The 22,880-nt window shown below is 42.4% G+C and overlaps 1 long non-coding RNA gene across 2 annotated transcripts in view; it reads right to left on the bottom strand.

Annotated features, from left to right (window-relative positions):
* Positions 1–18,567, bottom strand: part of LOC123755752 (uncharacterized) — a 42,260-nt gene extending 23,693 nt beyond the window's left edge. Inside the window, exons 1-2 of one of the 2 annotated variants that reach the window (XR_011221964.1) lie at positions 18,048–18,567; positions 10,750–10,944 (exon numbers count right to left, since the gene is read on the bottom strand). This is a non-coding gene — a long non-coding RNA (uncharacterized lncRNA). The remainder of the gene's footprint in view (positions 1–10,749; positions 10,945–18,047) is intronic. The other variant, XR_011221963.1, reaches the window with a different exon arrangement.
* Positions 18,568–22,880: the final 4,313 nt, after the last annotated feature.

Raw genomic sequence — 22,880 nt, 5'->3', positions numbered from 1 at the left:
TTGTTTGTAGAAAAGATTGCACTGCTAGGTTGATGTCCCCTATGTTACCTAACTCGGACTCCCAGTTGACATTATCAGCAGCAGTTATAAAATTGTTTATAGCAGTTTCATTGTGCAGCCTAAAGCTTAACTCCCTTGTTTCTAGAGGTGGTTTGCTAATGTTAGTTAAGAGAAATGTGGGGTAGTGGTCTGTAGTGCTATCGGTGATTATACCTGAAGTAAGCGGAGAGGTTATGTTGGTCCAGATGTGATCTAGAGTCGTGGCAGTGCTATCAGTGATTCTAGTAGGTCTAGTGATTAAGGGTATGAGGAGGCAGGAATTCATACAGTTGAGGAAGCTAACAGCAGTAGGGTGTTCTGGCTCGCAGAGGTCAATATTAAAGTCCCCTGCGATAATTAGGTGGTTTTTGTTCAGTCTGTTATCAAGTATTAGATTTCTAAGGTTTGAGTTGAATACAGACACATCAGTGTTGGGAATTCTATAGACTGCACCCACAGACAGGACAGACTCGGCACCCTTGACTCTGAAGCTGGCGAAGATATACTCCCCATAGCAGTCTCTAGTTCTAATTTCTTTTAAGCATGTTAGTTCATGGTGGTAGTAAAGAGCAGTGCCACCACCTCTCTGAAGTTGACGACAGTTGTGAATTGCTGAGTAGTTAGGCATGTTAAAGAGTTGAGTAGTATCCTCTTTCAACCATGTTTCAGTAAGTATAATAAAAGAGAATTTGTTGCCAATAGTTTCAATCAAGGCACTAACATCATCGAAGTGTTTACCTAGGGATCTAACGTTCAAATTGATTACAGAGATATTGTGATTATGAGTTAATACATTGTTTACATCATGTGCTGCAAAATATCTGCAATTTAGATCATTAAAGTGATTATTGTCATAGATAGTGGATAAGAGGTTAAGTTCTGGGTCTATACTTGACTGCATGATTATGAATGATTTATGAATCATTCATTAGTGAATACCATTTGCATGTATATTGATTACGGTGTTGTGTGGTGAGTCAGTAAATGTGATTGCTGATTGATTGCCTAATGATGTCATTAGCATGTGGGGTATGCTGACGGCATCATTATGTTGTGGGTTTGGGGGAGTGTTGTTATCAGGTATACGTTATATTACTGCCCTAAGAGCTGTGTTGAGGATTTAAGGAGGTCCCTTTGATTATTCAGGGGAATTCACAGTACTTAATGAGAACAAGCAATTGATTGGTTAATCTGCCTAATTATGAGAATTAGTGCCAGCTGTCAGCATAGCGACGGTGCCTTGTGTTAACGTAAATTGTTTGCTGGAGTAGTGATTGCGCTCAGTAGTCCCTTGCAACTGTTGCAAGATTAGAGGGGGCAGTAATGTAGGAATACTTTTGTATTGCCAAACCGTGTGTCATTACTGTGAGGGTACAGTAATTACCGTGTTGCAGAAGTTGCAACCGTATGTGGTATGTGGGCTGTGCAATTTATTGTTGTTATGCCACTGTAAGTGTGACCTATGTAACCTGGGGTTACTTTGTGTTCTCTAAGTTGTGTTGAGGACTTAAGGATTCAGTGAGTTAATTAAGGGGAATTAACTTTATAAGGGGTTGCACATTACTTGATGAGTGAGAGAGCTGTTAAGGGAAGCAGTGCTGAGCTTATTGAGATACGTTTCCGGTACAATTAATTGTCCGTGTGACAACTAATTGACCACTCTAGCTAACTATGTAATTAGCATTTCATCATGAATTCACATAGTGGGGAGGAACTGTCAGAATCTGTCAGTATTTGTGTTAACGTAATTTGCTCGACACTAATTACCTTTCTGGGGTATAGCAATTAGTGGCTCATGTTAATTAGTGGAGTAATTAACGTCAGAGGTTTTGATGACTCGGTAAAGCGAGGTCATAGAGCTAGCATAACTCGTTATATTAATCATATCTAGTTTGATGACAGTGGATTAAGATGCACTCGTGTAAATTACTGGAGTAATCAACTCCTCGTCCGTGAATTCACAGTGTTTGATGAGACCTGCTTAGGCAGTGCGGAGTGAGACGTATTTATGTATAATTAATTATCGTTCCTGGTGACAGTTAATTAATTGCTCAGGGTTAATTAGGATAATTAACACTCATTAAAGTAAATTTTGACACAGACTGTTGAGAAGCTACCAAATTAGTGGTAGGCTTAGTTAACGTAACTCGATTGGGATTTAATTACTTGTTCGTTTGACATTAATTAGGAATTACTCACTGAATACTTGAAAGGAGTCAAGTGTGATGTAATGTAAGAGACTGAGTTATTGTTAACAAGATGACTGGTGTTATAAGAGAGGCAAGTGTTTGTGATTAACGTAGAGTACTTTGTTGCTGACTGCTGTGGACAGTTAATTAACGTAATTAATCACATAATCAATTTTGTAATTGATTAAGGCAATTTTTTTTGTTTATCGTCTGGTGACGAGAGTAAAGTAACTTGGGGATTACTGGAGAAGTGTCTCAGAATCCCACCTTGCCTGGCTTTGTTTACTGTTTATAGTACAACTTCTTGCAGGGAGTTGCAAAGAGTGTTCACATTAGGTTGTGATAAGGGGGGGGGGTCACTGTTGGACTACCCGCCTAGTTACGTGGGTATCTCGCCTGTAAGGTTGGAGGACCCGGAAGATTGTGATTATAGTATCTGGTCACCGTGAAACCGTGTCAATATTGATTGCAAGCTAGTCATCAGTGGACATCATTGTTCAGTTAGTTCATTTAGTCAGCCTGAAGTGTCAGCAAGATGGAAACTGCTGTCATTTCTCGAGGGGCTGTTGAATAGCTGTGTTGCAAGTGCCACTGGATAGACAATAACACAACGAATCACTCACTGTGGTGTAAATTAGGCTTGTGAATTATTTGTTTGCAATATTGCGTCGTCAGTGGGCACACCTGTGTTCAGGTTAGTTCAGTATGCAGCCGCACAGCAATGGACCAGAGTCGTTGCTATTTAGCTGTTGTTATAGTGCCACTGGATAGACATTAACATAACGTAAACTCGATGTTGTAGTAGTTTAGTCTCTTGTTGTTCATAAATTATATCTTGTTATAGAAAACGGTCTTTGATGTCAACCCTTCAGCCATTCTTTTCCACCCATGTTCTGCTTTATACGATTGTTGCAATGTTTTTTTTTAATGACGGCTGTTCTTGGGAATTCGAATTCCAATTCATAGCGCCACATAAAATATAAATATTTGATTGTGAGAACCCGTCGGTTACCCTTTATTGGTTTTAACGTCCTGTTTAACTAGGAGGAGCCAGCGGCCTATGTGGACAGGTTTTCACTCTAGTGGTGGAAGCCTGGCGGTTTGGTCCCGCTTTTCCTTTTTCTATTGGACTCATGCTTGTACTAGACTACATACAATAACCTACTAGACTATATACAGTAACCTACTAGACTACATACAGTAACCTACTAGACTACATACAGTAACCTAATAAACTACATACAGTAACCTACTAGACTACATACAACATACAGTAACCTACTGGACTACATACAGTACTTACTAGACTAAATACAGTAACCTACTTACAGTATAGTTAAGTAAGGTATGCTGCATATATGACATAGTGCATTATAAAATAAAGCATTATTGGATAAGAAGAAATATTTTAATATTTGTTGATAATACAGATTTGAGTGGATGACTAAATATTGAAGAGTTTTATTACAAGAAGTAAGGCAGGACTTCCTTACGGATTGAGCTCCTAAGCTCCCATATCTCTCATGACTGGATGATTTATGACGTGACTGGTTGACTTATGGGTAACGTGATTGACTCATGGATAACGTGACTGGTTAACTGATGGGTGACGAGATTGGTTGACACATGGTTGACGTGGCTACTTAACTCATGGTTGACGTGGCTGGTTGAATCATACCTGATGTGACTACTTTACACTTGGCTGACGTAAATGCTTGACTCACGGCTGTCGTGATTAGTTAATTGACTCATGGGTGACGTAACTGGTTGACTCATGGCTGACGTAACCGATGACTCATGGTTGTCTTGATTGGATGATTCATGACTGACGTGAATCGTGGACACGTGGCTAACGTGACTGGTTAACTCATGGCTGATCGACATTATTGTTTGACTGATGGGTGATGTGACTGGTTATCTCATGGCTTATGTGATGGTTCACCACCCGTCACCAACCACATGATCCTCATCTCATAAATATACCAAAATATACCAAAATGTTGTGTATCATAGCATCGCCAAAGCCCATTTTTACCTACATTTTCTCCTATTCCATCCTACCCTACGCAACCTTACCTAACCTAGCATATCCACACCTAGATTTGGTTAAAGTTGACAAAATTTAAGTTATTCCCACCTAAATTTGACCAAATTTAAGAGAATTTCCACCAAATATACCCAATGTTGTGTATCATAGTACTGTCAAAACGCATTTTTTTTTACCAACTTTTTCTCCTATTTCCATCCCAGCAAACACAAATCATCTAGAAAACGTTCGTCTATCTCTTCCCATAGGTGTGGGAATGATTTGCATTGAGAATGGTGCAGGAGAGCCTTTGAGAAACTTTTAATCAAAAAATCCAAACACAAAGGTTTTATAATAAATTGTTTTTCTACAACTATTTTGTTCCTAATGTATTACAAATAGTTTTTACATGTTTAAATATAAAATTTATGGTGTTTTTTGTAAAATTCATTAATAAATTGTGAATGATATTTATTGGCTCAGTGAAACGTTCAAAATCCATTTAGTTATAATATGATCAGAAAAAAGTAGTTTTCCAAATTTTCTAAAAATCACTCTTTTTAACGCAATTTGACTCTTATGCATTCCACTAAACACTAATATCATGTTTAAATATATAATTTATGTATTATTCCCTAAGATAATTTATATAAATTATAAAAGTTGCTGGAAAGTGGTGTGAAAGAATCTGAAAACGTTTTGTTGTCTTATATTGGCGTGTTCTTATTAACTAGAGTGAGTAAGAGTGACTGAGAGTAAGAGTAAGAGTGACTGAAGGTGAGTGAGAGTGCCAGAGAGTGTGTAAGGGTGAGTAAGAGTGAGAGTAAGTAAAAGTAAGAGTAAGAGTGAGTATGAGAGTAAGAGTGATTGAGAGTTAGAGTGAGAGTAAGAGTGATTGAGAATGAGAGTAAGAGTGATTGAGAGTTAGAGTGAGAGTAAGAGTGATTGAGAGTTAGAGTGAGAGTAAGAGTGATTGAGAGTTAGAGTAAGAGTGATTGAGAGTTAGAGTAAGAGTGATTGAGAGTTAGAGTGAGAGTAAGAATGAGAGTAAGAGTGATTGAGAGTAAGAGTGATTGGGAGTAAGAGTGAGAGTAAGAGTGATTGGGAGTAAGAGTGAGAGTAAGAGTAATTGAGAGTGAATGAGAGTAAGAGTGAGAGAGTGAGTATGAATGGGTAAGGGTGACTGAGAGTAAGAGTGACAGAGTAAGAGTGACTGAGAGTAAGAGTGAGAGTAAGAGTATGAGAGTGAGTAAGAGTGAGTATGAGAGTAAGAGTGGGTAAGAGTGAGTAAGCATGACTGAGAGTAAGAGTGAGTAATAGTGCGTAAGAGTGATTGAGAGTAAGAGTGAGAGTGAGTTAAGAGTGTGAGGTGTAAGAGGGGTAACTGGCCAGGGAGGCAGGATGTGTGGTCACAGATAGGCCTAGGCCTCGTGATCTCTAATGTTGGTTTTTATATATATGTTTGATTTTTTGTCCTGTTTCAACTTATAATTATTTAGCAGGAATGTAATAAGATATTGCACAGTATTAATGTGACAATAATATATGCATTATATCCTTGATAATCAAACTTGTTGTTCAAAGATAATATACAATCTTTGAAGGAAACATTTTGAGAGCGCGAGCTAGCAACACTGGGCTGGTGGTGAGAGAGACATATGGTTAGTTGTGCTCAGACCTTCAGTGGTGAAGGGTGTGTCCCAGCTGGCCGCCACCAGCCGCCACCCGCCGCCACCCGCCACCACCGCCACCAGCCGCCACCTCCACCCACCACCGCCACCCGCCACCGCCACCACCCACCACCACCAGCCGCCACCAGCCACCACCACCCACCACCACCACCCACCACCATCCACCACCACCACCCATCACCGCCGCCACCGCCACCACCCACCACTGCCACCACCACCACCACCGCCATCACCCACCACCGCCGCCACCACCAGCCGCCACCAGCCGCCACCCGCCACCACCACAGCCGCCGCCACCACCACCCACCACCCACCAGCCGCCACCCGCCACCACCAGCCACCACCACAGCCACCGCCACCACCACCCACCACCACCACCCATCACCACCACCACCACCACCACCACCCATCACCACCGCCACCACCCACCACCGCTGCCACCACCACCCACCACAGCCGCCACCACCACCCACCACCGCCGCCACCAGCCGCCACCACCGCCCGCCACCACCGCCACTACCATCACCAGCCGCCATCACCAGCCGCCATCACCGCCACCAGCCGCCACCACCACCACCAGCCGCCACCACCGCCACCACCACCGCCACCACCACCCACCACCACCACCAGCCGCCATCGCCGCCACCACCAGCCACCATCAGCTGCCACCATCAGCTGCCACCACCAGCCGCCACCACCCGCCACCACCAGCCGCCATCGCCACCGCCCGCCACCAGCTGCCACCACCAACACCAGCCACCACCACCGCCCGCCATCAACCGCCACCGCCCGTTGCCACAGTCGCCACCGCCAGCCACCACCACCCACCACCGCCGATCGCCACCACCCACCACAGCCGCCAACACCCATCACAGCCGCCGCCGCCCACCACCACCCACCACTACTGCCCGCCGCCACTGTCCGCCACCGCCAGACACAGCCGCCAGTGTCCGCCACCGCCGCCACTGTCCGCCCGCCACTGCCACCACTGTCTGCCCGGCCGCTGCCACTGTCCGCCACCGCCGCCACTGTCCGCCACCACCGCCACTGTCTGCCACCGCCGCCACTGTCCGCCCGCCACCACTGTCCGCCCGGCCGCTGCCACTGTCCGCCACTGCCACCACTGTCCGCCACCGCCACCACTGTCCGCCACCGCCACCACTGTCCGCCCGCCGCCACTGTCCGCCACCGCCGCCACTGTCCGCCACCGCCGCCACTGTCCGCCACAGCCGCCACTGTCCGCCCGCCTCCACTATCCGCCACCACCGCCACCGCCGCCACTGTCCGCCACCGCCGCCACTGTCCGCCACCGCCGCCACTATCCGCCACCGCCGCCACTGTCCGCCATACAGCCTCCCCTCTCTCCGTTAGTAAATAATTATAATTGTTAGTAAATAATAAAAGAAATGTAAATTATTAGATTTTTTTACCCTTAAATTGGTTTTAATATTTAAATTGAAAATAATAATATAATATAAAATAAAATAAAAATAATAATATAATATGAAATAATATAATTTAATTTCAAGAAATTTAACTTTAAACACAAAGATGTGAAAAGGGTTCAGATTATAGGCTCAAACCTTTCATAAGAGATTCATATTGGTATATGAATGGATTATGAATGATTCATGTTAGGATTCTAAAGTTGCCACAACATCTCAAATTAGTGTTAGATACGTAGGTTTTGGTTATAAGTTTTGGAAACCTATTTAAGTCCACACACAAATTCGTATCTGATACGATAAAACAAACGTTTCCAATCCTTTCAAATACTTTCCAGATATGTTGTGGCAACCTTAAATTGTTTGCTGGGATCCTACCCTACACAACCTCACCTAACCTAACCTAGCATATCCAAACCTGGATTTGGTTAAAGTTGGCGAAATTTAAGCTATGCCACCTGAATTCGACCTAATTTAAGACAATTCCCACCAAATATATCCAAATGTTGTGTATCATAGAATCGCCAAAGCCCATTTTTACCTACATTATTTCCTATTCCATCATACCGCACTCCAACCTTACCTAACCTATCCTAGCATATCCAAACCTAGATTTGGTTAAAGTCGGCGAAAATTAAGTTATACCACATAAATTTAACTTAATTTAAGACAATTTCCACCAAATATCCCAAAAATGTTTTGTAACATAGCACGTCCAAAGCTCATTTTAGCTGAGTTTTCACCTATCCCAACCTTCTCTATACAACCCTACCCAGCCTCACCTGGCATATCCAAAGTTAGATTTTATTAAAATTGGCGAAATTTATGCCTTTCCAACTTAAATTCAACCTAATTTAAGCCAATTTCCACCGAATTTACCCCAATGTTTTGTATCTTAGCATAGCCAAAGTTAATTTCACCCAAGTTTTCACCTATTCCATCTTACCCTACCCTACACAATTTCTACCAAATATACCCAAAATGTTTTGTTACATAGTACAGCCAAAGACCATTTTACCCAAGTTTTCACATATTCCAACCTACCCTACATAGCCTTACCTAACCCAGACCTAGCAGATTTAATTTAAGTTGGGGAAATTTAAGCTATCACCACCAAATTGGAGACAATTCCCACCAAATATGCCTAAATGTTGTGTATCATAGCACAGCCAAAGCCCATTTTACCCACATTTTCACCCATTCCATCTAACCTGGCCCTATCCTCTGATACGACATATACTCAGAGAAGTGATGTTTTTTTTTTAGGATATGAACCTAAATGCCCGTGCCTAACCTGCAAGAGTCTTGGAGCTTTGTTGAATATTTTATCTATTTTCTTTGAAAAGTGAAGTTTTGGATATGAACCTATCCGCATTGTGCCTAGCCTACTTGGTTCTTTGTTGAACATTGAAACCATATTCATAGAAAAGTGTTGTTTTGGATACGGACCTAACAACCCCTCTCCTTTAAAACTTGGAATTGTGTTCAATATTGTAGCTATATTGTTGGGTAGGTGTTTTTGTTTTTACACATCAACCCAACCGTCCTGGACCTAACCTCCCTTTATCTAACTTCAAATTTATCGTAAATATGGGAGGAACGTGTTGTTTATGTATCAACCCAATCGTCTTGGACCTAACCTCCCTTTATCTAACTTCAAATTTATCGTAAATATGGGATAACGTGTTGTTTATGTATCAACCCAACCGCCCTGGACCTAACCTCCCTTTATCTAACTTCAAATTTATTGTATTTATGGGAAGAAAGTGTTGTTTATGCATCAACCCAACCACCCTGGACCTAACCTCTGATACATGGATCTTGGTTCAATATTGCATCATATTCGCAGCATTTTTTTCACATCAATACAACCATCCTCAACCTAACCTCTATTTCCTTGGGAGGGAGGTTAATAGAAAATATGATAATAATGGGAATTTTCTCTACATCACTTTATTTAACCATCTTTAACCTAACCTTAGTTAGAAAGGGATATAACTCACCAAAACTATTTAATTACCATTTACCCAATTTTCCTTATCCTAACCCATAACCAGAGGGTTTAGACCCCCCCCCCCCCATACCTCGAAATTATAGTATAGGGTTGAATTAGGGAATGTTAGGTTTATATGTGAAAATATATTCCTACCTTAAGTATATAGTATAATTAGTCACGCCCACCCAAAAATCTTACAGCTCTGAAGGAGAGAATGTGTTGAGTGAGGCAGATGTGTCGTGGAAGCAGCAGATCTGCCTCCCCCTCCCCCCACACACACATATTTGTGTGTGTGTACTTACCTAGTTGTGCTTGCGGGGGTTGAGCTCTGGCTCTTTGGTCCCGCCTCTCAACCGTCAATCAACTGATGTACAGGTTCCTGAGCCTACTGGGCTCTATCATATCTACACTTGAAACTGTGTATGGAGTCAGCCTCCACCACATCACTTCCTAGTGCATTATAATAGTCAACTACCCTGACACTGTGACATTTTGGTAGAGTCTTTCTACGCTCAACAGGGAGCTGGTCGGCCGAGCGGACAGCACGCTGGACTTGTGATCCTGTGGTCCTGGGTTCGATCCCAGGCGCCGGCGAGAAACAATGGGCAGAGTTTCTTTCACCCTATGCCCCTGTTACCTAGCAGTAAAATAGGTACCTGGGTGTTAGTCAGCTGTCACAGGCTGCTTCCTGGGGGTGGAGGCCTGGTCGAGGACCGGGCCGCAGGGACACTAAAAGGCCCCGAAATCATCTCAAGATAACGATAACTGCCTTGTTCCCTTAATTAATCAGCACTTGCTGTTCAAGTGCTCAAGATTTGAGGCACTCCAACACAGCTACCTCATGACAACCTTTAGTCTCAGATTCTGTGAACAAATGTAGAAGTCGCATGAAGCAGAATGTTTGAATTTTTACATGAATGTGATTAACAAAATCATTACCAATAAGTCAAATAAAAGCAACATAGATCTATCAACTTTTAACCATCACTGATTCTTATGAGAAAATCAGTAGAAGTCAAGAGAAGGATTTGAACCTACACACTTGGTACTCCCAAGCACACACATTAAACCACTGAACCACAATATGCTACATAAGTAATGTAACCTAAGATTCAACTGAATCCTCTAGAGTTTCTGAGGCATCTAGCAGACAACTAATGTTTCAAGAACCTTAGAGGATTCAGTTGAATTCCAAGTCACATTATTTTTGTTGTAGAAATTTTTGTTTGTTGTTTTTGTTCAGTGGTTTAAGGCATGTGCTTGGGAATATGCAATGTGTGCATTTTCGAATTCTACTAATCAACACCTTACCACCACAATCAATATAAACAGTGTTCCACCATAACAGCACTATGAACATTACCACTGATCGCAGCGTAGTTGGCTATATGCATAAAGTCATCGCAGTAGTAGTCCATGACGGCCAGGTCGGAGTTTTCCTCTGGCAGGAGGCTCCTGCAGAACGTCCGCGCATCCTCCCACCTGAAGTCGCTGGGTGCCATGTAGTAGTAACAGCCCTCCCGGATCATGAAGAAGGGTGTAGGGCACGAGGCTCCACCTACACTCACACCAGGATAAGATGGTTGTGAAGTAGGCTTGACAATAAAATCTACTTCATTTAAAAAAAAATCCACTTAGACACCAAGATGAGACTATATATTAAATTTACAGTCAAAGCTCCTGCAGACATTACGATATTTACAAATACAGTCAACTCTGATATAAGCGTTTTTCAACATCACTATATATTATGCTGATGAAAGTGAAAACATACTTTTAATTTCTGTAATATAATGACTAAAACTTATGGACCAAATAAAACATAGATCATACTTTCATGCTCCCAAATAGAATGTTCTTGGATTTAAAAAGTTATACAATATATACATGGTCATAATATAATATAACTATGCAATTCAAACAGGAAATATTTGTGGGAGGGTATACCCAGTATTGCCCGACGTCTATATGTCTGTCTTCCCTCCTCCCTCAATCTCTCTCTCTCTCTTATAAAAATAATATAATTGGCTACGACTGTCGTGTTGGTGGTCCACGTGCGAAAAGCACAGTGGTATTTGGTGAGATGCAGACAATGCCATCTGTTGGCGGAGGTGTGGCGTCTGTGAAATGTGTGGCGTCTGTGAAAAAAACAGCAGCTGCCTGTTTCAAACCTCAGTTAGGAGGTGAGGTGATGACGACTTCTGGTGAGTGGAGTAACGATACCAACGTCATCTAAAGTGTACATTTAATCATATTTTCTCTTCCCGGTGAAAGGCTGCCATCCCATGTTCTCCTTGTGCACTTTCTGTCTGGCTAATGACTATTATGTCCACAGAGGTGACGTGGGGGATCTATTGCACTATGGAAATCAGTTCACCCTGGGCAGTCCAGAACTCCTGACTTGTTTCCTGCGAGAACAAGTGGCTACCGTCAGTAGTAAGAAGTGTTTTGGCTGTTGTACTTATATAGTATTGTGAGACCGACATACCCGGGATTTGGACAAGACGACAGTATTGGCCGTCTGCTGAGAAGTGCTGCTAGCATGTAAACTTATGCCAGTGTGTTAATGGTGACTCCTGGACGTATTGTTACCCTTGTCAGCATGTTGCTGAAGCCCTCTCTCTGCCAGTGTGTTTCTGGAGAACAGATGTCGGGTATTTGGACATCGTGACGATACAGTGTGTGGACTGGCCCATGTTGAAAAAGGTGAATTCGCCGGTGATGACCATTGAATGTGAACGACGTAGATAGTGAACTTGAAGAAAGTGGACTCTCCGGGATTTGAAAAACACTGCAGAGATATTAAGTGTCCTGTGTGAAAGTGACACTGTGTAAGCACATTGTGCTTTTTTAAGCACAATGTGCTTACAACAATATGAGATGAGACATTTTTATGGGCAAAGTTCTTACAGGCGATATGTCATCTACAAAATTAAATCAGTTCTAATCTGAGCGTTTCTCAACACCACTATTTCTTATTCTCATGAATGTGAGCATAAGAATAATTATAATTTCTTATTTATAATTTCCGTAATATAATGACTAAACCTCAAGAAACTGACAAAGCACAACTCATCCTTTCGTGCTCCCATACACAATGTTTTTTGCCTAAAAAAGTTAAATTATGACATTCAACGCAATATATTGCATTGAATGTCATAATCTATATCTATAAGAAAATATCTGCTTTTTTTCGTTTACCAACCCAAGGTTGTAGGCCAAATGCTCAGGGCTTGACTCACCCAATTTTCCAAGATGAATCATGGAAATATGGCAGCGTCATAGACCAGTTATGAACGCCTCAAACTACTGACACAATTATTATTTTTAAAAATGTACTTTAGACTCTCATCGACATGAATAACAATTGTCTTTCAGCAGTTAAACTAACTTTGTCTAACTAAAAGGTTAATCTTAGGAAGATTAGTGACCGATATATAAGGCATACATCACTAGATAGGCAGAGGCATATGTCTTCCATCACTACTGCGTCCCATTGACGGGATAGCGGATGAGTTTACCTGTGTCCTCAACACTCACCCGTGGTACCTGTGTACTCACACTACCATGAGTCACTGGATCAAGGTTCAGTTCCAACTCGGCGTCGAACTTCTCTACACAAGCGAGAAGGCTCTGAAGCACCTATTTGCCCCTGAACACCAGGAAGCCCCTTGAAACATGGATCTGATTCTCATCCCTTTCTGACGCTTTCTGGCGGATAGAAACATTTTCGTCAAGCGTACCAGCATCTTCATCTCTATCCAGGATACCATCGTCAATCTAAAGAGCATCAACGACCAGAACCCGACCCTGACAGCGGTTAAAACGAAGTTCATCAAGAACCTACGCCTGACCCCTGAAGGTGACATTCACTGCAACTGCAGCAGTAACCCAAGCTGCGGAAAACGGGTTTAGATGCCTTGACATCTCAATCACTCCAGATACCATCAAGCAAGAACGTCACCTCGAGCGACGACAGTGCTATAAGTGCTACAAATATGACCATTTCACCCGAAATTGCGACTTGACCGAAGGAAATTGCAGTCTGTTCATAAGGGCACAACTACAAGTCTTGTCAGTTGCTCACCCAGATGTGGTTTGCTTCTATGTCCAAAGAGTTTCTAAAGAACGGAGTGGGGGGAAGAAGGATGTGGCAGCTGTGCATCATCTGTGGACGATCACACACCGCCGTCTTCCTGGACTGCACAACCAGACAATAGGAAATTCAGAAGTAATCAGCCACCAGAATAACCTCCGATGGTACTACGACGTTCATACAGGTCATGAGGTTCAACATACAGACCACTGCATTCCCAGCGCTACCAGCTTTAACTGCTACACCGACGTCCGCACTAGCCCAGCCCCCCTCCTTCCATGGGGACCCAGCACACAGGCGACAACTGCTCCGCCCTACCCCTTATCACCCAACCAATCAGCAGCCTCGGTCTCCAGCACTCCCGTTCTTATTCACTTTGCCGAGAAACTGACAGGCTCCGACAACACCAGATACGTTTCCACCCTCAACAGGCTGCTGGCAGCAAATGGGCTGGCCAAGATGACAGTACCAATTGACTTTCTACAGCCTCAACAGATATCCACAGTGCTACCCAACCCACTTCCAACAACAGCAGCATCAGCAGCAGCAGCAACGGCATTCCTGCCCAATAATTATACAAGCATCATTACCGACCCCTGCACCAGCCACCACACACCTCCAGCAGCAGCCACCGACCCCTGCACCAGCCACCACACACCTCTAGCAGCAACCACCGACCCCTGCACCAGCCACCACACACCTCCAGCAGCAGCCACCGACCCCTGCACCAGCCACCACACACCTCCAGCAGCAGCCACCGACCCCTGCACCAGCCACCACACACCTCCAGCAGCAGCCACCGACCCCTGTACCAGCCACCACACACCTCCAGCAGCAGCCACCGACCCCTGCAACAGCCACCGACCCCTGCAACAGCCACTGACCCTGCACCAGCCACCACACACCTCCGCATCTATGTATGGTCGGTTGCTGCACACAACTCGCATCTTCGTATCGCTGGTATGTTTGGAGGCTAAACCCCCAAACACACCAGCGATACAAAGATGCGAGAAACAACTACACGGCAGTGAGGAGAGAGGCAGAAAGAAATTTTGAAAAAGGGATTGCAGACAAATGTAAAACAGAACCAGGTCTATTCTATAAATTCATAAACAACAAATTGCAGGTAAAAGATAATATTCAGAGGTTGAAAATGGGAAATAGATTCACGGAAAATGAAAAGGAAACGTGTGAAACATTAAACGAAAAGTTCCAAAGTGTGTTTGTACAAAATGAAATCTTCAGGGAACCAGATACAATAAGAATTCCAGAGAACAACATAGAGCACATAGAGGTGTCTAGAGACGAAGTGGAAAAAATGCTCAAGGAGCTAAATAAGAACAAAGCAGTTGGTCCAGATGGAGTTTCACCATGGGTTCTGAGAGAATGTGCACCTGAGCTCAGCATTCCTCTTCAACTGATTTTTCAGGCATCCCTGTTTACAGGAGTTGTAGCTGATGTGTGGAAAAAGGCTAACATAGTTCCAATCTACAAAAGTGGAAGCAGGAAAGACCCCCTTAATTATAGACCGGTATCATTGACAAGTGTAATAGTCAAAATATTGGAAAAATAATTAAAACTAAATGGGTAGAACACCTGGAGAGAAATGATATAATATCAGACAGACAGTATGGTTTTCGATCTGGAAGATCCTATGTATCGAATTTACTCAGTTTCTATGATCGAGCAACAGAGATATTACAGGAAAGATGGTTAGGTTGACTGCATCTATCTGGACCTAAAAAAGGCTTTCGACAGAGTTCCACATAAGAGGTTGTTCTGGTAACTGGAAAATATTGGAGGGGTGACAGGTAAGCTTCTAACATGGATGAAAAATTTTCTGACTGATAGAAAAATGAGGGCAGTGATCAGATTCAATGTGTCGGACTGGAGAAATGTCACAAGTGGAGTACCACAGGATTCAGTTCTTGCACCAGTGATGTTTATTGTCTACATAAATGATCTACCAGTTGGTATACAGAATTATATGAACATGTTTGCTGATGATGCTAAGATAATAGGAAGGATAAGAAACTTAGATGATTGTCATGCTCTTCAAGATGACCTGTATAAAATAAGTATATGGAGCACCACTTGGCAAATGGAATTTAATGTTAATAAATGCCATGTTATGGAATGTGGAATAGGAGAACATAGACCTCACACAACCTATATATTATGTGAGAAATCTTTAAAGAATTCTGATAAGAAAGAGATCTAGGGGTGGTTCTAGATAGAAAACTATCACCTGAGGACCACATAAAGAATATTGTGCGAGGAGCCTATCCCACGCTTTCTAACTTCAGAATTGCTTTTAAATACATGGATGGCGATATACTAAAGAAATTGTTCACGACTTTTGTTAGGCCAACGCTAGAATATGCAGCGGTTGTGTGGTGCCCATATCTTAAGAAGCACATCAACAAACTGGAAAAGGTGCAAAGACATGCTACTAAGTGGCTCCCAGAACTGAAAGGCAAGAGCTACGAAGAGAGGTTAGAGGCATTAAATATGCCAAAACTGGAAGACAGAAGAAAAAGAGGTGATATGATCACTACATACAAAATAGTAACAGGAATTGATAAAATCGATAAGGAAGATTTCCTGAGACCTGGAACTTTAAGAACAAGAGGTCATAGATATAAACTAGCTAAACACAGATGCCGAAGAAATATAAGAAAATTCACTTTCGCAAACAGAGTGGTAGACGGTTGGAACAAGTTAGGTGAGAAGGTGGTGGAGGCCAAGACCGTCAGTAGTTTCAAAGCGTTATATGACAAAGAGTGCTGGGAAGACGGGACACCACGAGCGTAGCTCTCATCCTGTAACTACACTTAGGTAATTACCTCCAGCAGCAACCACCGACCCCTGCACCAGCCACCACACACCTCCAGCAGCAGCCACCACACACCTCCAGCAGCAACCACCGACCCCTGCACCAGCCACCACACACCTCCAGCAGCAGCCACCACACACCTCCAGCAGCAACCACCGACCCCTGCACCAGCCACCACACACCTCCAGCAGCAGCCACCACACACCTCCAGCAGCAACCACCGACCCCTGCACCAGCCACCACACACCTCCAGCAGCAACCACCGACCCCTGCACCAGCCACCACACACCTCCAGCAGCAGCCACCGACCCAGCAACAACAAACGCCATAAATTAACGACCTCTGCACCTCATCCAGGCGACCCCACCAAAAATACCACCGCTACCTGATGTCGTCGTACCCCTTACAACGTCAGGGGGCGACGTCGAGCCCCTGACTGCCCCTGTCCCGACACAGCTTGGGAAGGTTCAGAGGCACTTCCGTTAGGCAATACATTAAATCGGGAGTGAATCCAACATATTACATTCAAACAGGCCTTTAGATCCAAACTAGGCTGTTTGTTTATGGAAAGCTTGTATAGTGGTATATTCAGCGCGGATTACAAGAGAATTACTTTTCTAATCTACTTTTAAATGTATACACGTTAATTTACTGAACAATATAATTTCATACGTTTTTCTTGATATTTTACTGCTTGATTAGGGAAAGTATTTTTCCGAATAGAAAAAAAATCAACCAAAGTTAAGCCAAACAGCCAAATTTTCCAACAACCAAAAATTTTGAGAAAATTAACCTACGGAAGTTATAAATGTACAACCATTGACGGCTGAAAATTTTATTTGGTTTGTCATATGCAATCAGCATCACTGTCACATACATGACGACTTCAAGTGTTGTGCACTGTACCTTACAGTGACACACTCACTGGGAACCACCAGTGTCAGGAAGCTGCTGGCACTAACAACTGTACCTTACAGTGACACACTCACTGGGAACCACCAGTGTCAGAAAGCTGCTGGCACTAACAACTGTACCTTACAGTGACACACTCACCGGGAACCACCAGTGTCAGGAAGCTGCTGGCACTAACAACTGTACCTTACAGTGACACACTCACTGGGAACCACCAGTGTCAGGAGGCTGCTGACACTAACAACTGTACCTTACAGTGACACACTGGGAACCACCAGTGTCAGGAAGCTGCTGACACTAACAACTGTACCTTACAGTGACACACTGGGAACCACCAGTGTCAGGAAGCTGCTGGCACTAACAACTGTACCTTACAGTGACACACTGGGAACCACCAGTGTCAGGAGGCTGCTGACACTAACAACTGTACCTTACAGTGACACACTGGGAACCACCACTGTCAGGAGGCTGCTGACACTAACAACTGTACCTTACAGTGACACACTGGGAACCACCAGTGTCAGGAAGCTGCTGGCACTAACAACTGTACCTTACAGTGACACACTGGGAACCACCAGTGTCAGGAAGCTGCTGGCACTAACAACTGTACCTTACAGTGACACACTCACCGGGAACCACCAGTGTCAGGAAGCTGCTGGCACTAACAACTGTACCTTACAGTGACACACTGGGAACCACCAGTGTCAGGAAGCTGCTGACACTAACAACTGTACCTTACAGTGACACACTTACCGGGAACCACCAGTGTCAGGAAGCTGCTGACACTAACAGCTGTACCTTACAGTGACACACTTACCGGGAACCACCAGTGTCAGGAGGCTGCTGACCAGCAGTGCTGACACAAACATGATAGTCTCAGGCGGTGGTATCATCAGAAAGTTTCCGCTGACAGTGGTCGCCGCTCTAGGAAGGCCTCAGTTGGAGGTGACGTCTGACAGGTGTCGCTGGTGTAGTGTCAGGAGTGTTGAGGTCTGTAGGACACTCTGGTAGCGGTACCTTTGTCTCCTGGTATTGGCTGGTCGTTGTTTGACTGGACGTGAGAGCCTGTTCTGTTGTTTGCTGCAGTCGTGAGCTTGCGTTACCCTCTGCTGCCTGGGAACTTGTAGCACCGTTGCTGCCTGGGCAATTGTATCGCCCGCTGCTGCCTGGTAATTCGTCAGCTGGGGTTTCTCACCTTCCAGATTACAACTTCGCAGACTGTTGCTTACGTCTCACAAGAAATATATATTGTCCACCTCATTTTATCTGGTTTTGTGGGAAAATATTATTACAATTCTCGCATCGTTACTGGGTTCTCATTTTTTTTTAACTTCCAAGACTTCGTTTGCAAACTCTTCCTTACAACTCTTGCTGCCATTGATTTGATGCTTTAAACATGTTTAAATTTATTAAAAGAAGTTTCATTACAAAATCTAACAATGTAGTTCCCAGGTAGTTAGGTTTATTCATTTATTTATTTATTTATTTATATACAAGAAGGTACACTGGGCTTATCAAAAAACATAGCATTGATGTTTTTACATTCTTGTAAAGGCAGTAACACGCATAGCGTTTTGAGCAAGTCCTTTTTCTAACAGATAATTTTCAGTAGGTAATTTGTAGCATAATTAGAAGCATATTAACCGGTACATTGTAAGATAATTTGAAGACAATTAATAGGTACATTATAGTAAAATTTGAGGATTATCAACAGATACATTGTAGCATAATTTGAGGATTATTTCTAGATACATTTGCGTTTAACATAATTACGATATAAGATGATAGCAGTGATTACAATGGTGAAGTTGGATGGCTTAGGCACACATATATGAGGAATGTGGGGTAGTACAAGATACAGTGCGAGTTTGAAGCACTAGTTAGGAAACTATTAGGATGAAATCAGGTATTTTTTGGTTTTACTTTTGAATAAGGCATAGGTTGGACAGCTTTTTAATTCCTTAGGGAGTGAGTTTCATGGACTAGATCCCTTTATTTGCATAGAGTGTTTACACAGATTTAGTTTGACTAGGGATATCAAGGAGATATTAATTTCTGGTATGGTGATTACGAGTTCTATTACATCTGTCAAGGAAGAATTTCAGATCAGGATTTGCATTTAGGAACAAGGTTTTGTACATGTAAATGGCAAAAGAGAATGTGTGGAGTGAGTTTAAGTTTAGCATGTCTTGGGATTTAAACAGGGGGGCTGAGTGTTGTCTGAAAACAGAATTTGTTCTTGTTCTGATAGCAGATTTTTGCTGGGTTATCTTGAGGTTATCTTGAGATGATTTCGGGGCTTAGCGTCCCCGCGGCCCGGTCCTCGACCAGGCCTCCTTTTTGTTACACACCCCAGGAAGCAGCCCGTAGAAGCTGTCTAACTCCCAGGTACCTATTTACTGCTAGGTAACAGGGGCATCAGGGGTGAAAGAAACATTTTGCCCATTTGTCTCCACCTCCATCGGGGATCAAACCCGGAACTTCAGGACTACAAATCCGAAGCGCTGTCCATTCAGCTGTCAGGCGCGATGATGGGCTTGAGGTAGTTTGCAGCGGTTGAACCCCATGCACAGATACCGTATGTAAGTTAGGGATAGATTAGCGTGTAGTATAATGAGAGAAGAGCAGAGTCTGGAACATAATATCTGATTTTAGATAGATAGATTTTAGGTTAGGAATTTGTGTTTCCTATTTTTTTACACAGCTGGAGGGTAGAGGGAACTATGATATGTGACTTTAGCAGACCCGGAACTCTGTCTTCCCACAGCTCCTCTTGAGCATTATCATTATCATGTTAGGTTATCCTAGAACATCATCTCACTGGGTGAACAGGATCCAGCAGTCAAGGATCCGTGCACAACCTTCAGTGATCAAGACCTACATTCACTAAGCTTCATGTATTTCTTCTTCAATGGTTGTGTTACGAAGGTTTGGGGAACTCTTTTTGAAGACCCTTTATATGATTCAGAAAACTATTCTTGTAAAGTTATTGGGGATTTTGTTCGGGTTCATCGTATAGTTTAGCTAGTATCGCTGCCGGGTCAGTTGCAGAACTGACCAATCGAATGTTTATCTGAAAACCGACGATGTTGTGGTAACTTACAAGTGTCCGAACACTGGCAACTTCAAATATATCTTTGCTCACACGTGGTAATCTTGAGATGATTTGGGGCTTAGCGTCCCCGCGGTCCGGTTCTTAACCAGACGTCCTTTTTTATTTTTGTTATCAATCCTACCTAATAAAGTAGCTAAATAGTTTAGGCTAGAGTTGTACACACCTTCTTCTTGAGGTTATCTTGAGATGATTTCGGGGCTGTAGTGTCCCCGCGGCCCGGTCCTCGACCAGGCCTCCACCCCCAGGAAGCAGCCCGTGACAGCTGACTAACACCCAGGTACCTATTTTACTGCTAGGTAACAGGGGCATAGGGTGAAAGAAACTCTGCCCATTGTTTCTCGCCGGCGCCTGGGATCGAATCCAGGACCACAGGATCACAAGTCCCGCGTGCTGTCCGCTCGGCCGACCAGCTCCACCTTAGTACAATTGCAGTCTAAAAATCCTACCCCTTTGGGTTGCATAAAATACAATAAATGATGTGCAATAAGGTTGATATATCTCAGTGCTGTGTTTTGGGGATTTTGTAGTTTTGATATATATATTGAATATACACTTATAAGAAATACATGTATAAGAAATTTAAATATGTACAGTAAATGTTGGCTTGCTAGCCACAACCTCCAGTGGTGATTAATGGCATTAATTAATTTATCGACCACATGTGACCTAGACTCCCGTGACAGGTGTACTCCGTCTGGAGCCAAGTTCTCACGATATGGTCTGGCAGTACAGTGAATGTAGGTGGCGTCCAACCTCACTATTTTTCTCAGCCGAAAATGAATATATTTTGCTGCACGTTGATAATACTCAGGACTCACTCTCCAACAATTATTATTCCTCGATTGGCGAGGTTTCACTGATGTGAACACAACGGAGTTATTTATTTCCCTAAAGGAATTGATAATATTTCTGAGATGGGTTATAATTTCAGCTGGGTGCCGAGATTAGGTAGGATTTTGTCCGCATTGCTTCTGAGACACTCGGCGCCTGTGGTAAAAGTACTACCAGTTTTTTGAAGGAACTGGGCTCTAGGCTCATTGAAACAACAAGGGACAATAGAGCTGCCAGCTTCCTTTTCCAGCGTCTTAGCGTGGCGATAGAGAGGGGAAATGCACACTGCATTCAGGGTTCCTGCCCGCCAACTGATGAGCTGGAGGAACTCGACAACTTATGATAATCATCTTTGTACCTATATGCAACTCCTGTTTTGTAACAAAGTTTAAATTATACAAATATACATGTATATACAAAAGAATGGGGGTGGTAGGGGCAGAAAATATTAGTGATCAGTGAGAATCCACAAGGTCTTCTCTGAATACTCCTTATTTTCTTCTCCGTGGCTATGAGTCCCCACATTTGCATCAGAGGTGGTATCCCTCACAACTTTATATATATATATATATATATATATATATATATATATATATATATATATATATATATATATATATATATATATATATATACATATATATATATATATATATATATATATATATATATATATATATATATATATATATATATATATATATATATATATACGATATATATATCGCCTCAGTGTGGCGATCCAGAGGGGAAATGCTTGCTGCGTCCTCGGTTCCTGTCCGGAAGCGGAGGAGCTTCAAGAGATCCATAACCTTTAGGCATTTGTCTTGTATGTTTTGTAAACTTTATATACACAATAAAGCCAAAAAAAAAAAAAAAAAAAAAAAAAAAAAAAAAAAAAAAAAGGAAGGGGGTGGTAGGAGAAAAGCACACAGAAACTGTATTGGAGGGGGACCTACATTCCCTCCAATGCGTTATGTGTGGTTTCCTCCGAGGCTATGGGTCCCCCCTTCTTCCAGCCAGACGTGGTATTCCCTTCCCTATTATTTATATATTTATATATATATATACATATATATATATATATATATATATATATATATATGCGAACAAGCCTGAATGGTTTCCCTTCCCTATTATTTATATATTTATATATATATATACATATATATATATATATATATATATATGCGAACAAGCCTGTGTGGTTTCCTCCGAGGCTATGGGTCCCCCCTTCTTCCAGCCAGACGTGGTATTCCCTTCCCTATTATTTATATATTTATATATATATATACATATATATATATATATATATATATATATATATATATATATGCGAACAAGCCTGAATATATATATATATATATATATATATATATATATATATATATATATATATATATATATATATATATATATATATATTTAAATATATATATGTATATTATATATATATATATAATATATAATATGCATATATATATATATAAATATATATATATATATATATATATATATATATATATATATATATATATATATATATATATATATATATGTGTGTGTGTGTGTGTGTGTGTGTGTGTGTGTGTATATCACGAAAATAAACACGTGATTAAGAATGTGACAATGTCAGACCACGGAGGAAAATGAAACAGGAAATTTCCTTAAGTACTTTCGTATATTAAATACATCTTCAGAGAA

This window comes from Procambarus clarkii, chromosome 43 (assembly GCF_040958095.1).
Source record: "Procambarus clarkii isolate CNS0578487 chromosome 43, FALCON_Pclarkii_2.0, whole genome shotgun sequence".
In the NCBI taxonomy this organism is placed as follows: Eukaryota; Metazoa; Arthropoda; class Malacostraca; order Decapoda; family Cambaridae; genus Procambarus; species Procambarus clarkii.
Note: the sequence above shows the minus strand (reverse complement) of the source record. Positions and strands in the feature narration are given on the sequence as shown.